Here is a 12,743-nt window from a genome sequence, read left to right on the forward strand (position 1 = left end):
ATGAATCAATTATAATCACGCATCCAACATTTACTCGTACATCACGCAATATTAAACACAAATCCAATATTTTAAATAAGCGGACCGATTTTACACGGAACAATCTACATATACTGACAAGGGAACATATCCAAATGATAGACACCAATTTTAATGGAATTTATAAGGTAGAACATTTTCAAAAAAAATATTTGACGCGCGTTTGTTCTTATCGACTATCATCCATACAAAGAGGTATGGATCCTTCAAAGTTGGATGTCATAAATGCGAATAAAAGGGTATAGTACATAGATTTGACCCAAAAACCAACAAAGGAATATTTTTAGGGTACGTATCAAATAGTATATGCAACATATATTTACCAGAAAAATTCTAGGTGCGGAATAAATATGACAAAATTCAATGAAATAATGAATGGAGCACATCCATTGTTGTTTCTTTCTCGCTTCAAATCACTTGAGAAGAGATCTTGAGTGATTGATCCCCGTACGAGTCCCCAAATAACTGTTGTACTCGTGCGTGGTGTATGGATATATATATATATATATATATATATATATATATATATATATATTTATTATAAGTTACAGTGATAATAGTGTTAGACATAGTGTCGGTGGTTAGTTTCGCTTGCTGCGTCTTTTAATTGTCTCGTCTTATTGTCTTTTCAGTCATACTGTCCGCGACACACTCTTCGGACATACTCTCGGCGTCATACTGTGTGTTACTGTTCCTTAACGTTCTTCTCGCATTCTATATAGTCATTCCCATTCATTCTCTTTCATTCCAATCCTCAGTCTTTCTCACTTCAGACATTCGGTCACGTTCGGCCATCCCAATCGTTCGTCTTTTCCAGACACTCTTCACTTTCTCCGAACCACATGTATTCCCTTTCATCCCCATGCATTCTCACGCTCGGTCTTCGCGCAAGACCCCCTGTAAAGGATACTCGTGCCTTCCAGGAAAGCTAGCGGACCGATCGGCGCCCAATGTTTAACTTAACTCAAGTCCGACCGCACGCGCTATCTTTTTAGTCCTGCGCTCGAAACAGGCCCAAGCGGACGCGGAAAATCCGACACTACACTAGTAAAGAGTGTGGAAGAAAAAGGATATAAAAGAAATAATGAATCAGAAATTATTGGATTTGTATATGAATACACAACTGAGGAGGCAAACCATTTCTTTTCTTCTCTCCACCCGTTGGAAAGAAGAAGAAAAAATCGGGATGAAGAAATTGAGAACAGTTACGGTGATTTAGAAGGAGACTTTGGTGAAATTGCTGAACAACATGAGAATGAGGTTGAGAAAAACAATGAAATAATTGACCGAAAGAGACAATACAGCTACTGTCGCATCAGCATGCGACGAAGGAAACATGTCAGATATAAACAAGAATATTAATAAGTAAAACAAGATGAAATATGATCAGACAGAATAAAGAATAAATAATGGGCAATGTTGACAACAATTGGAAAAATTGGAGAAAAGCCATGGAATCCATGGATAAACATGGTATATGGAAAATTATCCTTCGTCCCAAAGATAAAAAGGTAATAGATAGCAAATAGTTTTCAACATGAAGGAGAATCTAAATATAAGAAATAGAAAATTTAAGGCACGTTTAGTCAATATTGTATGTGTACAGAGATCAGGGTTTAAATATTTTGAAACTTTTATTCCAGGAATCAGAACAAACAATGAGGCTCCTGTTCGGTATAAGCGCTGGGAAACAAAAGCGGATGAAAATTTATGACGTAAAAATTGCATTTTTGCATAGAAATCTGAAAGAGGAATTATATGTAGAATTACCAAAGGGTTCTGAGGATAAGAGAGATTACGTGTGTAGACTAAAAGAGAGTGTGCACGGATCGAAACAGTTGGGAAAGCATTGAAACGAATACCTTACCGATGTGTTAATCAAAGAAAAATTGCACCAGTCAGAGGAGGATTTATGTTTTTTTTTTTTTTTTTTTGATGTTGATAGGAGGAGTAAAAAAAAGTTATGCGGGTGAATAGATTGAAACTTGAGATTGGAATGGAAAAGGAAGTGAGGAAGCTTGTGCTGTGTAATAAATTAAATGCGGTGAATGGAGAAAATTACAAAACCAAATCAACGCTATTAAATAGAAAATGTTATTATATGAAAGATGCTGTAAAAACTGAAAAATTGAAAATTTTACATGTAGTGACTGAAGAAATGAATACCGATTATTTGACTAAATCATTCAGTGGTTTGTGTTTATTAAAAAATGTGAAAAACTTAATGAAAGTGTTATGTCAATAAAAACAAGGAGCAAATTGTGTAATAGTTTTTATTGATACGGCAAGTGTGGAAAGAATGAGTTAGCAACAAATGTGTGATTTTTGTGTATCAAGAGTTGACAATATTGTGTGAGCGGGAAAGTGCATTGAGAGTAGTTTTTGAGAGACCGGTGAATGTAAAAGAGTGCGTAACAAGTGAGAGTAGAAAAGAAAAATTTAGTTTAAGTGTAATTTATAAAATCAAATACATAATATTATTAGAACTTTTATTAACATATCGATCAAATCCCTTCTAAAATTGCAAAAATCTGATATCTTTCTGGTAAAATTTGTCCAAACTCTAAATCTGAAAACATCAAGTGGTTGAACCATTGGTATGATATTTTCTGGACTTGTTAATATTCGTAATTGTTTATCTTGTGGCATTGCAGCTTAGATGGTCTCCTCGTTGTAATCACACCATGAATCTAAAAGGAGAATTGAATTTTCTGGAGCATTCGGAAAGTAAATACATGATAGTCACGTCCTAAATAACTCCTTCGTCAGTTTACCCAATTTCGAAGCCTTGATGTGGATATTCGATGCCGTGAATATTCGCTATTGTACACATGGACCTAATTGTCCATTTGCTTCTTTCAAAATGATGAAACGGGGCGAAATCAAGGTTCCATTAGCTGAAACAGTGTGTTGTGCAATATAGCTGTGAGTAATCGTCGACGAGGATTGAAAAATAGCACATGTATCCTTTTCGCCTTTAATTTAATGGTCTTTCTGGAAACTTATGTGTGTTTTTAAATTTCAAAAATCAATTACTAGGTGCTTCGAAATTCCTGTAAATTAATTGACTAATTTTCATACATTGCCCACCATCTGAAATCAATATCATGAACCCGTTGTCTTCTTCACTTAATAAATCTATACTCCGTCCAATTAGACGAGGCAAAAGATACTGTATGTGATCGACGCGAGACTAGACTAGAGCCGGCACAGAATTTTAGGTAACCTTAAATATTTAGAAAGAAGAAACATTACTGTGGGAATATTCGTTGATAATATAAATATATACAAATAATGAAAGAAATAAGAGTTCGAACGCGCGCGCGCACACACACACACAAAAGTATTCAGTTTATTGATTGTACATTTAAAATTACATAAAATTTAACTCGTATCTGAATCTGAAGTATCAAAATTATTTATAATAAATTACATTTATAATTAATGATTCGGAAGTATTTTCGATAGTACCATCTAATTCCCAAAATTTATTTTCCACTTTAGCGATAATATGATTTATATACTTCTTAGGATAACATCAACTGCTACTGTATTTATTGCCTCGTGAAATAAATTTTTTATACGGGCAAATGTGAAATGAATATTTCTTGTTGCTACATAATTTTTGTGTCCATATCAACTTTATCGGTTTCAGCTTGCAGTGATAAAACCGAATTAATAACTTTCGTATAGTTATATTTTTTATTTTTGCAATTTCATCAACTGTATAAACATTATTTACCTTTTGTTATTTACCGATTTGCATCGACCCTATGTTTAGCATGTCTTCTGTATATGTAATATTTCTACCTTATAACCATTGACGACACATTTAAACTCTAAAAAATTCAGACGTACGTTTATTACAAAAATCGCCGTTGGCCAAAGACGGTGACGAAGACCGACGACGGTGATTCTAAGTCCGAGTGAAAACGAATTCGAAGTAGGTGCATCGGAGTAGGCACCCAATAAAGCGTCAATTATTTATAAATAGAATAATTTGCTTACGGTTTAGGTATTAATGGTGATTCGATAAGTTGCTTGTAATTAAAAGTGAATACAATTTAATATGCGTAATAATCATTAATATTTTGAAAATTATTTATAGCGAATTGAACTAATTTGTATTTATTAAAAATAACATAAATCTGCTTATACTTATTTCTATCAAGATAAACTCTATATAATTATAATCTACACAAAAACAAGGCATATTAGTATTAAAACCAGTATAACACTTATGATTTGTAATGTAAGAAAACATCAAAGCTATGCTTGTTTTCATTTTAACATGATTTGTTTTTGTGCAAATTGTAATTATATAGAATTTATCTAGATTCTTATTTTTAATAAATACAAATTAGTTCTTTTCGTTATAAATAATTTTCAAGTATTAATGATTATTATAAATATAAAATTAAACTCACTTTTTCATTACGAGAAACTTATAGAATCAGTGATAGTATTTAAATAGGATCGAAATCATTTTATTTTTTAGTAGCTAACATTTGATTGGAAGGCTACGCCCATGACGCAATATTGTCTGTTACTCGGTCTTGCTACGATCGCAGTTGATTTTCATCGCCATCTTCGGACAATGGTGATTCTTGCTTGCGATTATACGAGCGAAAACGGATTACGGGCGAAGCGAGGATGTAAACACGTTGTGCCTTCTTCTCGTGGACGGATAATACTTCAAGGATTAAAAGTCAACTGTAAGTTACATTCGAGGGTCCTCAGTGAAAACTTACTATAAATTCGTCCCTGATCGGCAGTCATGTGACTGTTGCCACAGCGTCGCACAGTGGTTCGGGATAAAAAATCAGGTGACATTCATCTTCCTAGATGTAGTTTGACATCTTCTGTCAAAAATTCATCTTCCTACTATCGATATCTACCGAACTCTTATTCCCTTCTACATGTCCAGCAACCTCAAAAATGAAAGAATTAATAAAATACTGTACAAATGTTAAATAATATATTCGTTTAAAGCTAGAAATTTTAAAGACAGTATTTTCATGTGTAAAAACTATCTTCCTTCTTTAAATTATTTTTAAGATACTACTTAATATGTGTATCTTGTTTTTTTTTTTTTTTTAACATGAAGAGTAATCTTTTATGATAAGAAATTACATATATCTAATCGAATAATAACACTGTTATCTATTTCTTCAGCGTGCGAGAGCACCAAATACAAAGTACCAATCCCAATTAATACAGCCAGGTAAAAGTATCTAATGCAGGGTACCCATCGTTTACGTATTTCGAAATGTGCTAGTCAGCTTATACTCTCTTCAACTGCATTTACCAATCAAAGTTACCTAAAACATGTACTTTTTCCTCAGAATTGTATAAAACGCCGCCATAAAACTTCAGTGTGGCAGTCGCCACCAGCTTATTTTAGAGCTCTTAAATATTTTGAAACGTGGAAAATTTTAAGTTCAAGGTAAAGGTACCATATAGTTTATAGCGGCCCGTGCAACATACAAAATGTGTTCAGAAAATTACCAGACTGTTTTTTTATATATATCGTTTATTCGAATGTTTAATGTCATTTACAATTTGTTACCTTCAAAATAGGCTCCTGCTACACGAATGCATTTGTCGAATCGTATTTTCCAACTTGTGAAAGCTTCTTCATAAGCTGATTGCGGAATTCTCTTTAGTTCTTCCTGCGATTTTCCAATTATGTCCTGTCAGTTATCAAAACGTCGTCCTTTTAATGCCCGTTTAAAACGAGGGAAAAGAAAAAAGTTTGCTGGAGCAAATCTAGCAAATAAGGTGCCTGTGGAACGGCAGGCATTAAATTTCGTGTCAAAAACTCTTGAGTAACGCTGTATGAGGACGTGTATTGTCATGGTGCAACAGCCACAACCTTTCTTTCTATAAATCTGGTGGTTTTATAAACATTGCGTTCACAGTGGTGCCATGTGAAATATATTCATAGTAAACAATAATTCTGTAGTAAAAAAAAAACCGATAAGCATTTGTATAAGCATAGCTAGATTCATCGTCTCATACGTGCTTTCTTCAGTCTGGGATCCTTTTTTTTACCTACTGGGTTGATTGTAGTTTAGTCTATACATCGTATTCATAAACCCAAGTGTTTCATCTTCCTTGATTATCTTTTTTAAAAACTTTTCAACTGTTCCTGTTCGTTGCAACAATTCCTCGATAATATGTTTTCTGTTTTGCTCTCGCTCGGCCATCAATATTCTCGGTATGAACTTTGAGACCACTTTTCTATCCTAGACTCTCAATAATGATCGTCTCGATAATCTGATACGAAGTCATTGACATCCCTATTTCTTCTGACATCTCTTTAATTGAGATTCGACAGTTTCGTTGGAGAAAGGATTTCATTCTTTTGTTCTTTTTATCGGTAGTAGAGGTTAACAGCCTTTCCACTCTTGGATCATTTTCAACAGAGATTCGACCATTCTTAAAATTCCCATACCATTTATAAATCTGTGAACGGCTCATGCAAGTATCACTGAATGTACTTTGAAGCATTTTTCTTCAGATTAAAACAGAGTATTATACATGTTCTCTGTTCGTGAAAATCACTCATTTCTAAGAATCGCCGAAACGTAAAATCGGAATTTATAGAACTATCACTTACTCCACAACTATGTAACCGATTATTACAAAATTTGACACGCATATAGCTAAACAATGAAAGGTAACATGCTGCGATTTTCATATTTTTACTACGCTACCAACGCACTTTACAATCAAAAGTCCGGAAACTTTTTAAATGCACCACGTATATAGATCCTTAAGTGTCGAAATACAACGAAAATTTACAGCGGACGGGTCGCTCGTCGATATCAATGGCTGTTCTCAGCAAACGAAACATATGAAACTTCATTCTGAGAACAGTCAAACCTTCCAACGAACTCAGCGAGTCGATTGCCGAACGTTGTACGAGTAACATTGATCTGCACTCTGCGATGCCACAAATAGAGAACGTTTTTTAACTTCAACCACAGCGTTAATTATTCCCTGTGTTATCCATAGACTGTTACTTGTATTCCAAATGAAGATTTTTCGATCATGAGATAGTTGAACACAATTTGGGTTGTAATGTCGTAAAATTACCTGAAAGCAATGCTCTGACCGCGTTTCATAAATACCTACTGATATGTATACGGTATATATATATATATATATATATATATATATATATGGTATATAGACACAACAAATTCCAAAAACACGTATTATTTATTTTTGTTCATACTTTACACGTATAAAGTTACAAGAAAATTGGTTAAACAAATTATTCTTTTTACAAATTTATTTGTTAGTTGGCTTTTGCATTTGAAAACAAAATTTTGTTTCAGACATTAGATCCTTCGATATTTCCAAAAATATGTTTTCGACCCCCAACTTTGAGGACTGTTTTCAGACTGTTTCAAATATGTGTCAATATTTTTTTAAAAATTATCTACCCTATAAATCTAATTAAAATTGGCATCTGTCACTTGAATATGTTCCCTTATGAGGCCAATATTCCTATTGCATCGATTACTCGACAGTCGGCGATGACCGCTACAATAATGAAAACAATCATATTATCATCTGTAGAGGGAGATTTCAATGTATAATACCGAAAGTTTTTCACCGATACATCGGAAAATATTAAATAACCGAAGCTAAAATTTTATATTTACGCCTATCCTTTCTCCGCTCCTCACCAGAAAATTGTATGCCAATCGAATAAAGAATCGAATAAAATTATAAAATTACGGTAAATTCATAACTTTATTCGATTCTTTAAATAATCTTTGGCAAACATTATTTAACTTTCCCATTGAATAAGACTCTCAACTGGAAGTACAACTGTAACTTTAATCGACAGCTTCGAATAGCTTTCAAGCGTTAATTAGAGCAATGGTTGAAGCTAGATTTTTCAATTTTTAAGTTAGCGAAAAGCTTCGTCAAATCTAACAATTCACTTTTGATGTGTTGATATTATTATTAATCTACTTTTACGACAAATTAGTTCTCCCTTTAAATTGTTTTTCTATTTAGATTGAATGAAATATGTGCTGTTAAATGTTGCTATAGTGTCGTGTGTGGTGTCGATTAACTGTTGACTATCAATACACTGTTTCTATAAACACTTCGTAGCGATAAACAAACAGTGTACCTATACCTTCATGACGACTGAACTAAAAGATTAAACTTAATCAATTTCAATGGTTAGCCAACATTCACCCACACACCACCTAGTTTTAAGCACGATCAAGTGACCAAATTAAATAACCGTTGTGAAATTCTATATTTTTTGGATATAGAATATCCAAACCATATCAGATGGTTGAGAATAGAAATAACAGCTCGAGCTGAATGGCATCAGAAAGAAAAGTAATAGACACCTAAGAATGTTATAAATTAAGCCCATGCTTTTTTTCAAATTAAACTAACTATAAACTGCTTTTTGTTTTTGCTAAGTCAAAAACAGAGTATTTTGAACAGGGATCAAAAATGTAAATATAAATCTAAAAGTAAAATTTCAAGTACAGGGTCAGATAAAAATAATAATCTTATTGTAATTAAAATTGAAATTAATGACTGTAGACTTTAAAATGGAAAATGCTATTTTACTGATTACAGAGAAGGATTACATATTGTACATTTATATTTTCACTGCCACAAAATACTTTTAAAATTTCGACAGAAATCTGTTTCTTCATTTTTTTTAAATTGTGTCCAAAAGTGTTATTGGTGAATTGGTATGTAGCAATAATTTATTAAAAATATCTTCATTGGTTTTCTTTCTGGAAATCTTTTGCTTATAACTTCTTCGAAATAATTTGCATATTCTATGACACAACTCTAATACCTTGTCTGTAAATCACGCTATAGGTATAATATTATTTTTTGTCATAGTGGGTTTATGAATTAATACTTTATGTACTATGGGTAACATGTAATACCACAGATATAGAGATACATAAAGTTTTGCTGCAATTATGTAGTAATCTTTAGACTTCATAGTTAATATTACTACAGAATTTACAGTTAATAAACTACAGAAAATTATTATTAATATATTGTGGAATGATTCTATGAGCGATTTATCAATTCTTTACAATTTAAATATTAAATCAATAATAATAAAAATTCTACAAAACTAAATATATGAATAGTGAATAAAGTAGAAATCAAATATGCAATGCATACTAGTAACCTGGCTGGATTTAGCATGGTTTTCAAGAAATGTGAAATTCGAACGTTCGAAGCGAAGATCTGATTTATGTTACTCTGAACCTCGCGAAGAGGAAACACAATTATTTCGGACTTTCTTCCAAGTATGGTTACATAGCTTTCCCATCGTTGCCTCAGTAGCTAATTACGAGCGTCATAAACAGAGAATTTCTAGAACGCACCCTATACTATTGGCAAATAAGAAGATGAAGGAAACCTTCCACTTTTCAGATTCTTGGTTACTATTTAGTTAAGTCGATCACGTCTCCTGTTCATCACGTAACAAAGAGAGCAAGCGAAACAAAATGCGATAGAATGAGATACAATAACAGTGAATGACATTGGCGTAGACATAAACTCAGAATATTAAATATTGTTCTGCCCTCGAGCACAACATATTTGGGATGCCTGGTTAATGAATTTGAAAAAGTTTTAAGAACTGGAGCTTACCGGATTTATTTACCGATTTTTTACTGCCTTTTTTATCACATATTTCACCTGTACATTAATTTTTTCTAAAAGTTGTTACTACAATTTTTACTAAAGTATACACTATTAAGTCTTTAAAGAGGAAAATGAGAATAAAACAATTCAATTCGCCCAACAATGTTTCTTTGAGCATTGCAAGCTGCAAGGAATCATTGTTTATTTAACGTCAAGAAACAGAAGTGTACCTGCTACTGCCTTCTTTAAATTTCTTTATGGGCATACACTGTCGCTTCCTACCGTTGATGATCATAATGAGAAAGATCTCTTATCTTTAAGGGTGTAGGGTTCTGTATCGATACCTAAAGTCAGTCACTCTTTCTGCATTTAGAAATGGTATAACACAAGTAAGGATATTGGAAATTTCCTGAATAACAAAAATTAGTTTTCATTGTTTAATAGTGTTTAATACTGTATAATAATCATGTTACAAATTAAAATTAAATTTGATATTTTTCTAGCCGAATCTCTGTATTAAAGATATTTATAAGACAATCCTATGTCTATAATTTTCTGTATTTTTTAAATTTCCAAATATTCTCTGATATCTACTACTATGCAGTCCGATCGCTAAGAATCTAAAAAGTGTCATTTAGCTTGTGGATAGGGCGCACTAAAATTCTTTTCAAAAATAAAAATAATTTAATAAAAATTTAATTTAGAAATAAATAAAAATGAATGTTCATTCATTTTAAAAGAAGTTATATATGTATAATATGAAAAAGTGTTTCAAACAAATGTTAATCAGTTTCTGGTCAGCTACAAATTTAGATATAAACAAATTTTTCTTGATAAATATTATAATAGCTTCCATGTCTTAATGTATAGATAAAATATATATATTGCTTTCTTAAAAAGAAGTATACTTTTCTTTAAGAAAAAACTTAATTTTCTGCCTTTTATTATTCTTTTCGCCCTGTATTTCTTATGTGCGGTAATAGTAATGTTAAATTTTAATACTTTTCGAACATTGTTCTCTTGAGAAACATGGCTTAATACTTTTTCGTAGAAAATGACTACAGTTAAGTCAGATTGTGTCATACAAAATATTTGATTCCATTAAGGAAAATTAATTATTTCAAAACCATCTTTATTACTCCACCTATAGAAAAATTGTTAATATTACATAATATTCTTTTTTATATTAAATAACTCTTGTAAGGTAAAACAGACGTTTTATGCATTAAATATAAGCATAAACGAAACCTCAATAGTTTATAGTCTTCAAGCTTTATATACATATGCATATTGAAATAAGCACGCAATTAAAATCTATTCCTACTACTATGGCAGAGACCGTGGCTTAGGCTCAGAATGTGCAGCTTGGGTGGGGATGGGCGGTCCGATCCCTCTTTGCCTCTGTGCCGTCCCACGAGACTTCAAGTCAACGAAGACGATACATATTTATATAATATTATAGAAACAGTAGGTGGGTGAGAGTAGTAGCAATATTTATTTACAAACGTCTTGAAAATTGAAGTCAACTGCCAATTTTTCTAAAGAAAAAAATTTTTCAAAATATCGCTTTATATAATACATTTCAGAATCATCAAAATCAGTGAAGACACACCTTTTCGGCAAGTTTTCCAAATTTTTGTTTACTAGTTAAAATATGATTAGGAGGTCTTAAAATATGTTTTTCTGTAAAAGGATCAGGCACAAGGCGGATACTTCGAACATTTTCTTTAATTCTTTATATCTCAAAAAGTATGGTACGTAGGACATATGATCATGACGTTTTCTTTACCTATACAGTCTGTAGATTCACCCCCTGAAGGATGGACATGCTATTATGAATTTTTCCCACTTATTCTTGTTATATTATAAAATGATGTTATTATTCAGGAGGATCTAAAAAAGCAAGTTCGAAATATTTAAAATATGAATAAATAACTAAACAATTGAATGTAACAAGCTACATGATTGATTAAATAACTTAAATTTTTCTCAAAATAATACCAATAAGTTCACTTTGAATACAAAGTGCACGCCCAGTTATCGTATTATATTTATCCCATGTATTTTAAAGCGTGTGGTGTAAAAGAAGGAATCAATACATATATTAGTTAATTAATACGTAATCAGTATATACTATGAACGGCACATGTTTTTTTATGTGCATCTCGTTGTATCTATAATAACCAAGAAAATATAAGATTTCCTATGCGCGTCTGACATTGCACTTGAACATACGCATCCAGACGTATTTAAACCGATATAATGTGAAAGTACGTTTCTCTTACTTGAATTACTCTTCTTTTTTCAAAGAGGACAAACATTTAATATTAGAATCCGTTGTGAATTAGTCATCATCAGTTCTACGATTCTAGTAATAATAATTATAAAAATTATGTGGTGAGAAAAAAATATATAGAAAGATGTATCAAAAATATTACAAAGAACCTGTAAGTACTTCTTAATTATATTTCGTTTTTTGATATATGTGCATTATAACTTTCAATGATAAAGATGGTAAGTAATCTTTGAATTCATACTTATAAAAGCTTATGTTGTTACATTTCTTTAGATAGTCTTCTTACTATTGTATTAAATTCGGTGATGTATTAAAATAATGTCAAAATTTATCGCGTATCTCAAAACCCTCTATATTTCCGAAATTTCCTACTCTAACGATAGTTAAAATATTTATAGAAATTCTTGTTTTAAGATTGCACTATTCAGAGATATTATTATTAATATATTCGTCACGCAACATATTAATAATTAAAAATTGCTTTTGTGACATCTTTTGTGACTTTATTTTTTCGTTATGTCTTCTTCACATGATTGATAAGTCTAAATGTTTCGTTATCTACAATTACGCGAGGTACTATTATAATCGATTCTGGAAGTAATTTTTCAATAGGAAAATGGAATTTTCTCGAATGAGTATGATGCCCCATAATTAATTTTTCGAAAATACCAATATCTCCTTTTTCACCATAATAATAAAGTTGTATTTTTCATCAACTAGAACTAACAATACTATAGAGAAATAATTT

At 31.6% G+C, this 12,743-nt stretch overlaps 1 protein-coding gene across 11 annotated transcripts in view; it reads left to right on the top strand.

Annotated features, from left to right (window-relative positions):
- LOC143151317 (uncharacterized) overlaps nt 1-12,743 on the top strand; it is a 146,463-nt gene that overhangs the window by 46,522 nt on the left and 87,198 nt on the right. The gene's annotated exons all lie outside the window — the stretch shown is intronic.

The sequence above is a fragment of the Ptiloglossa arizonensis genome, chromosome 9, assembly GCF_051014685.1.
Source record: "Ptiloglossa arizonensis isolate GNS036 chromosome 9, iyPtiAriz1_principal, whole genome shotgun sequence".
Taxonomy (NCBI): Eukaryota; Metazoa; Arthropoda; class Insecta; order Hymenoptera; family Colletidae; genus Ptiloglossa; species Ptiloglossa arizonensis.